We start from the raw sequence: 7,176 nt of genomic DNA on the forward strand, positions 1-7,176 counted from the left end.
AGATTCTGTTGGGCACAGCATGGGCATTGGAGCAGAGCAAAGTCCCCCCCACACACCACTTCTCCCACACTCTAAAGAGACCCCCTCAAGGGGAAGACTGAGGTGGCACGATTGGCTGGGGATTAAAACTACAGCTAAAGACCAGGAGTGGGTAGTCAGGCAACTGAGCCAGAACCCCTCCTCCTCTGCAAAGGGTTCAGGTGGAGAGCCCTGTAAGGCGATGCGGAGGGGAGAGAGGGATTCGGCAAAGCTTGGAATGGCAAACACCCTGCAGACTGTCTAGCCCCAGGCTGCCCTTGGGGCAAACAGCTACCCCAGCAAATCAAGGGCTGATGTCAAAAACAGCCACCCTGGATTCGATTCCAAGTAACAATTCAGCCCAGATGTTGGATCATATTAAAGAAGTTCAGTATTAAAATCACAAATGAGTTTGATTCGCCCTAGTTTAAATTCCAGGGTATTACTAATGAAGAGGTCTCTTGGTTTTTGGTACTGTTTCTCTCCCTCTATGTGTGAAACTTGCAAGCTGCTAATTGCGTTAGTACATTCTAAGACCGAGTCTGTTCTCAAAGCAATTCACACAGAGAGAGACTCAAAGCAATACTCTGTAACAACAGAAATAGCACCCAGAGACTCCCCGCCCTTTTGTTGTATTAACAATTGTGATTAAAATAGAGATAGAGGATGTATGTGGATGGATGCTTGGTGTGGATAATATCTGAATGATCAGGGAGGTGCCAGCCTAAGAATCCAGTGTCCATCGGCTGAAGAAGGCGTCAAGTGGAAATAACCAGAGGACCCCCCCCCGGAGGGCAGACTGGAATCCACCCAACAACCTCAAGAATGGGAGAACCAAAGAACAAGATAACATCTAGCAGCACGGAGCCGTCAGGAATGTGCCATCCGCTCATTGATTCAGCAACAGCATGATGAAGCAATTCCCATAGACTGGCATAGGAAGAAATTCTTATAAAAATGGACTCTAGAAAGTGAGAACTTTGGGGTCTGATTCCGCAAACCAACTCCCAGGAGCGTCAGATGAGCATCTGACAAGGCCCTGCTCCCTCCTCATGTCCAGGCCACCTGGCCAGTGGCTTGGCATGAGCAACTCTAAGGCTGGTAACTATGATAACAACCTTGCAGAACCTGTGTGTGTGTGTTTGTAAGAATGAATGTGTGAATAAATATGAGATTGAATGGAATGTTATAGCTATAACTAACTGCTTACTATGATTCTTTCTGTATTCACAATAAATGTGGTATTTTGCCGTTTCCTCTTTAATAAGATCCTGCTGGTTTTTATTTTATTGGTATAACATTTTGGTGGAGAATTGCGAAAGGGGGAATATTGGTAAAAATCCTCAGTTATTGTAAATATTGGTGTGCACACCGCCAGCTCTATAGAGCTAGGCATTTCTATTAGGTTAATCAGACCTGCTGGCCTCCGGGAAGGTAGCAGGGGAAACAGATTAAACCAGACCTGCTGGCCTCCAGGAAGGTAGCAGGGGACCTGCTGGCCTCCGAGAAGGTAGCAGGGAAGAACAGGTTAACCGGACCTGCTGGCCTCCGGGAAGGTAGCAGGGGAAAAACACATAGATTAAGCTATGATTTCAGAATCTAGGCTGTGTCACTTGCTAAGTAATACCAGGAGTGACAAAGAGATTGAAATATCCATGTTAAGATGTTTAAAAGAAAACAGGGTAAGCCAGTACCAGAGGGAGGAATGGAGTCAGAAGGAACTCCAACCTCACTTTTTGTTAAAGAAACTACACCTTTTAAACAAATCCTTCAAAAATTTGGGCACAGTCCTTGGACTAAACAAGCCCTAGCTGATGTCTGCACTATTTCGGACCTGGAGGATAGATTGGCTCAGTATATCTTCATATACAAACCTTCTCGTGCTGCCAAAAGAGATGCAGCAGCAATTTGGTTGTTGTGGGAGGCCTGTAAGGATTCTTCCCTCCGCTTGTCTTCAAGTAAAGAGGAAAAGGCACAAACGGAAAAGGGAGCAGACAATTGAAAGGTGCTGGCTACAAATACCAAAGCCAGCTGAAAATAGTGAAAGAGGTACTCCAGGAATACAAAAAGAGTAAAAAAGTTAACTCTGCAGAGGCTGGAGGGATGCAGGTAAAGGGGGAGAAGGTCCTATGTACGGCACCCCCAGGCATAATGACAAAGAGAAAAGAGAGTAAAAAAGTTAACTCTGCAGAGGCTGGAGGGAATTAAGCAGCTAAACTTTGTGAAAATGTTAAAAAGGAAAAAGTATTCTTGGTTTCTTTGCAACCATTCTGAAGGAAAAATGGGCCCTTTTCCAAAGGAATGTATTAGCCAGGCAAAAATAAACTATCTGATTAAAATAATTTGACTGGACAATTTAGTCAAATTTGCTAAAAGAACAGAAGTGAGTTCTATTGGAACTTAACTGCCTCAAATGTATAAAGGGAATGTAAGATGTAAAAAAAAACCCAAAAAACAGAGCAGTGTGGAAGGGATGTTAAGGAAAAGAAAATGTGTATGTATCTATCTGTGTGTGTGTAAATATGTAAAGTTCTAAGGACTAATTGGTTTTGTTTTTGTTTTAAATAATGCCACTAAAAATCCATTTGAGTCTTTAATTCAAAGTTGCAAAACTGACAGACCTTTTTGCTAGACACAGGTAATTAGTGTTGTTTGGCTTTGGGATTTGGTATTTAACCCTTAAAAGGTAACTCAATGCTTTACAAAATTTAAAATGTTTTTAAGTTGTGGCTGCAGCAGGGCAATCAAAATCAAGAGAATAGAAAAAAAAATTCTGGATTCTTTTTGTTTGTTTGGTTTTTGTTTGTTTGTTTTTGTAAAAAAATAGCAGATGAGAGCTGTAGTAAATAAATAAATAATAAGAAATTAAAAAAAAGACAGTGCCCCTCTGAAGCAACAGCAGGGGTGAGGTGCACAAAACAAAAAGAAGCAGTGTTACAAACACTGAGCCTTAAAATGGCTCTGAGTAATCAGACTGTCACTTTGATAAACGTACATGAAAACTCTGTAAGCAAAAAAAGAGAAATAGTTACACCTTATGTAAAAATGGATCTGGATCATGTTATAGAAGTTAAACTATGGAAGGAATGTGCATTTGCCCCAGAACATGCGCAGGGTAAAAGAAATGCAAACATACCATGCTACTTAAATTAAAATGCTCTTAGGGCTCCAAAGGGAGCCACAATAGGTTGGGTTTTCTTTTTCAGATTGCTGTGTGTTTTGGAAGCAGAAGTTAAAAGTAATCAAAACTCGGGTGAAAGTTGATTGTGTCCCTTTTAAGATAGAGTTTCTGAGCTGCTGATGGCTTTAAATCCAAAAGCAGGAAGCGTCTGTGAAAATGCAAATGACCTAAATGATAAAGGAAGGAAAGAAATAGCAGCACAAAGGAGCTGCAGATAAAGGACACACCTGGTCAGCAAACAAATTGTCTAAATAAAAGGCATGGGATAACAAGGTAATTTTAAAAAAAGAAAAGAAGTACTTGTGGCACCTTAGAGACTAACCAATTTATTTGAGCACAAGCTTTCGTGAGCTTGTGCTCAAATAAATTGGTTAGTCTCTAAGGTGCCACAAGTACTCCTTTTCTTTTTGCGAATACAGACTAATGCAGCTGTTACTCTGAAAGGTAATTTTAAGAAATTTAATGATAATAAGTACCCCTGTAACAATGCATAGTGTGTATGACTTTTGGAAAAATCCTTTAAGGTCATATGGTAATGATGCTTCTCAGTTATTACCTGTAAATAAACTTAAAGCTTAACACAGCAGGAAAAACATTATAAACTTGGTCTGCTGTATAAGAAGGGAAGCTGAGGTACCCCACCTCACGGATTTAATGACTAAACAGTGGGATAATTTCCCCATAACCCTTAAAAGATAGAAACCATTGAAACCTGGCGTGCCTATAGAACAAAAACAGGAAAATGTGGGGGTAATTCTTCTGTTTTGCCTGCAATCAGCAAGGGTATTTGTAAAAGAAATATTTTAAGCAATAATCTGCCGCCCCAAAAGGGGTAGAAACATGTTCTTTTTGTCTTTCAGAAAATCAGGAAAAGCTGAAGCCAGCTGAAGAGCATCCCAATACCATGAATCTACTGTCACAATAGAAATTGTGTTTTGTGTTCTATGTTTTGTCTTGTTGCTAGCACTGTTGTGTATTTAAAAAAAAAAATACTAAAGACCAGCAGATAATTAAAAATAAATTAAGCTCTCTGTCCCAGCTACAGGACAGCCTGATACAAAAACAAGTACATGCCAATGTAGACTTGGTCCAAATTGGTCTTGGGTAACCTAAAAGGCCGATGGAATCTTTGGTAATGGCTTAATACTACCACATGGCTTATGCATAAGAAAAAAAAAATTAGAAATAGGAAACTACACAGCCATAGCTATGGGATGCACTGAAATGCAGATACTTGCCCTAGCTACTTTGGAACACAAAATGTTCTGGGTCATATTGGGAAACATGAAGGGTTTGATGCATTTGTTAAAACAAAGAAAGATCATTGTTTGACACTTATCAATATGAATGAATGCAATATGTTTCCAGTATTGTAAAACCAGACTTGTTAATGGGAGAAATTGTCGTCAAAATTGCACACCAACAGTCCCTGGAAGCAAAGGTATTGAAGGTTAACCCACTCCCCATATTACACCTGGGATCCTTCTGGCTACCCTGGACCTCAAGCCAGAGGGCTGGGGAGGGAGGGAAGCTATTGGACACTAGAGGTTGTACCGAATGGACTCCTCAAAAGTGGGTGTGCCTCACCTTGCCGATTGCCCCAGAACCTTGTAGTAAAGATACATCACTAGGATCATGTATGTGGGATGAATTGGAATCACAAACTCAAATTGCCTCATAGTACCTTCTCTGGAATAGGCTACACAGAAAGTGACACTGACGATTATAAATCTTAGTGTCAAAAGGGGGATTATGTTGGATCATATTAAAGAAGTTCTGTAATAAAAATCACAAATGAGTTTGATTCCCCATAGTTTAAATTCCAGGGTATTACTAATGAAGAGGTCTCTTGGTTTTTGGTACTGTTTCTCTCCCTCTATGTGTGAAACTTGCAAGCTGCTAATTGCGTTAGTACATTCTAAGACCAAGTCTGTTCTCAAAGCAATTCACACAGAGAGAGACTCAAAGCAATACTCTGTAACAACAGAAACAGCACCCAGAGACTCCCCACCCTTTTGTTGTATTAACAATTGTGATTAAAATAGAGATAGAGGATGTATGTGGATGGATGCTTGGTGTGGATAATAACTGAATGATCAGGGAGGTGCCAGCCTAAGAATCCAGTGTCCATCGGCTGAAGAAGGCGTCAAGTGGAAATAACCAGAGGACCCCCCCCGGAGGGCAGACTGGAATCCACCCAACAACCTCAAGAATGGGAGAACCAAAGAACAAGATAAAATCTAGCAGCACGAAGCCATCAGGAATGTGCCATCTGCTCATTGATTCAGCAACAGCATGATGAAGCAATTCCCATAGACTGGCATAGGAAGAAATTCCTATAAAAGTGGACTCTAGAAAGTGAGAACTTTGGGGTCTGATTCCGTAAACCAACTTCCAGGAGCATCAGATGAGCATCTGACAAGGCCCTGCTCCCTCCTCATGTCCAGGCCACCTGGCCAGTGGCTTGGCATGAGCAACTCTAAGGCTGGTAACTATGATAACAACCTTGCAGAACCTGTGTGTGTGTGTTTGTAAGAATGAATGTGTGAATAAATATGAGATTGAATGGAATGTTATAGCTATAACTAACTGCTTACTATGATTCTTTCTGTATTCACAATAAATGTGGTATTTTGCCTTTTCCTCTTTAATAAGATCCTGCTGGTTTTTATTTTATTGGTATAACACAGACACGGAAGCAGCTTAATATCTCCGAAAATATCTCCCCTTCCTCACCCGAGACTCTTCGCACGCATTATAAACAGCAGCTAAAGCTCACAACACCCCAGGAGGGAAAGAAGTGTTATCACCACCATTACCAAAAGGGGGAGATTGAGGCAGAGAGATCCCATTACTTGACTAAGGTCCCCTTGGGAGCCAGAGGCAGCTGGCCGGAGAGCCCAGTCCTACAGAATCCCCCGTGCCTTATCCGAATGACACCTGACTCTTCCTTAAATGCGACAGTAACATCGCCAGAATCACTTGCTAATGTATTCTAGTGGTAAACGTGAAAGGACATTCAAAATCCAACAGTGTCTTGTCCTTCCATTTACAGAGTCCAGTTACAAGACACGGGTCTGAAATACAAAATTGCCCTGGCACCCTACACACCTCTCCCACCCGGGCTGCAGTCTTTGCTCAAAAAAGGAGGCTGGATCTTTTCGAAAAAAAAGTGTCTGAAGAATTTTTTCTCCTCCCGCACACTTGACTACCCCTCTCCGGCTCCCTTCCTGGCACCATTCTTCAATGAAATCCCAGGACTCCGGAAGTAGGAGCTGGAAGCACTGTTATCACACTGACAGGAGTGTTAAACGGTTCTGGGTCTGCAAGGAATGGGACAGATTCTCAGCTGGTGCAGGAATTAATGGAGCTCAGTCAAGCTATATAGATCTGGCCCCAAAGATTTACACCAGCTGAGGATCTGGCCCCACGTGTCTAGGTCATTGGCTTTAATGGTAGCTCTGCAGCCAATTCTCCTCCATCCTTTCTCAGTGCCTCCCTCATATATCGGGACACCACCACGATGCCCATGCGAGGCTTGCTGGCCAGTTGTCCAACACTTGCCTCACTGTTTCCATCGTTAAGGAACAAGAATCCAGAGGCACTGCTGAGAGATAAAGGGGGATGTTTTTCGGTGCTTCTCTCACACCTTTGAAGTGTGAAACCTCTTGAGACAAATCAACAGGAATGCGGCCCTTGCAGCCACAGTCCTCGTGCTGTCATTCCCGCTGGAGCTGATGAGCCTTCGCCACCCCAGAGATGGCCAGGAAGGGGATAGATAACTTTAAAAGGGAATCTTCTGCCAGCTCCAGTCTCAGATCCTTTATCACGGGCAAGTGACAGAATGCGGCGGGCTTCATTCCTTGGGCGTTACTCCTTCTGACTCTGCGCGTATAAAAAGGGAGGGGTCAAGATCACAGCCCATAAGTGAGAGGGGGCAAACCCTCTGAAGGCAAGAGAAGAACTTGGACTACAAC

This window comes from Lepidochelys kempii, chromosome 18 (assembly GCF_965140285.1).
Source record: "Lepidochelys kempii isolate rLepKem1 chromosome 18, rLepKem1.hap1, whole genome shotgun sequence".
Taxonomy (NCBI): Eukaryota; Metazoa; Chordata; order Testudines; family Cheloniidae; genus Lepidochelys; species Lepidochelys kempii.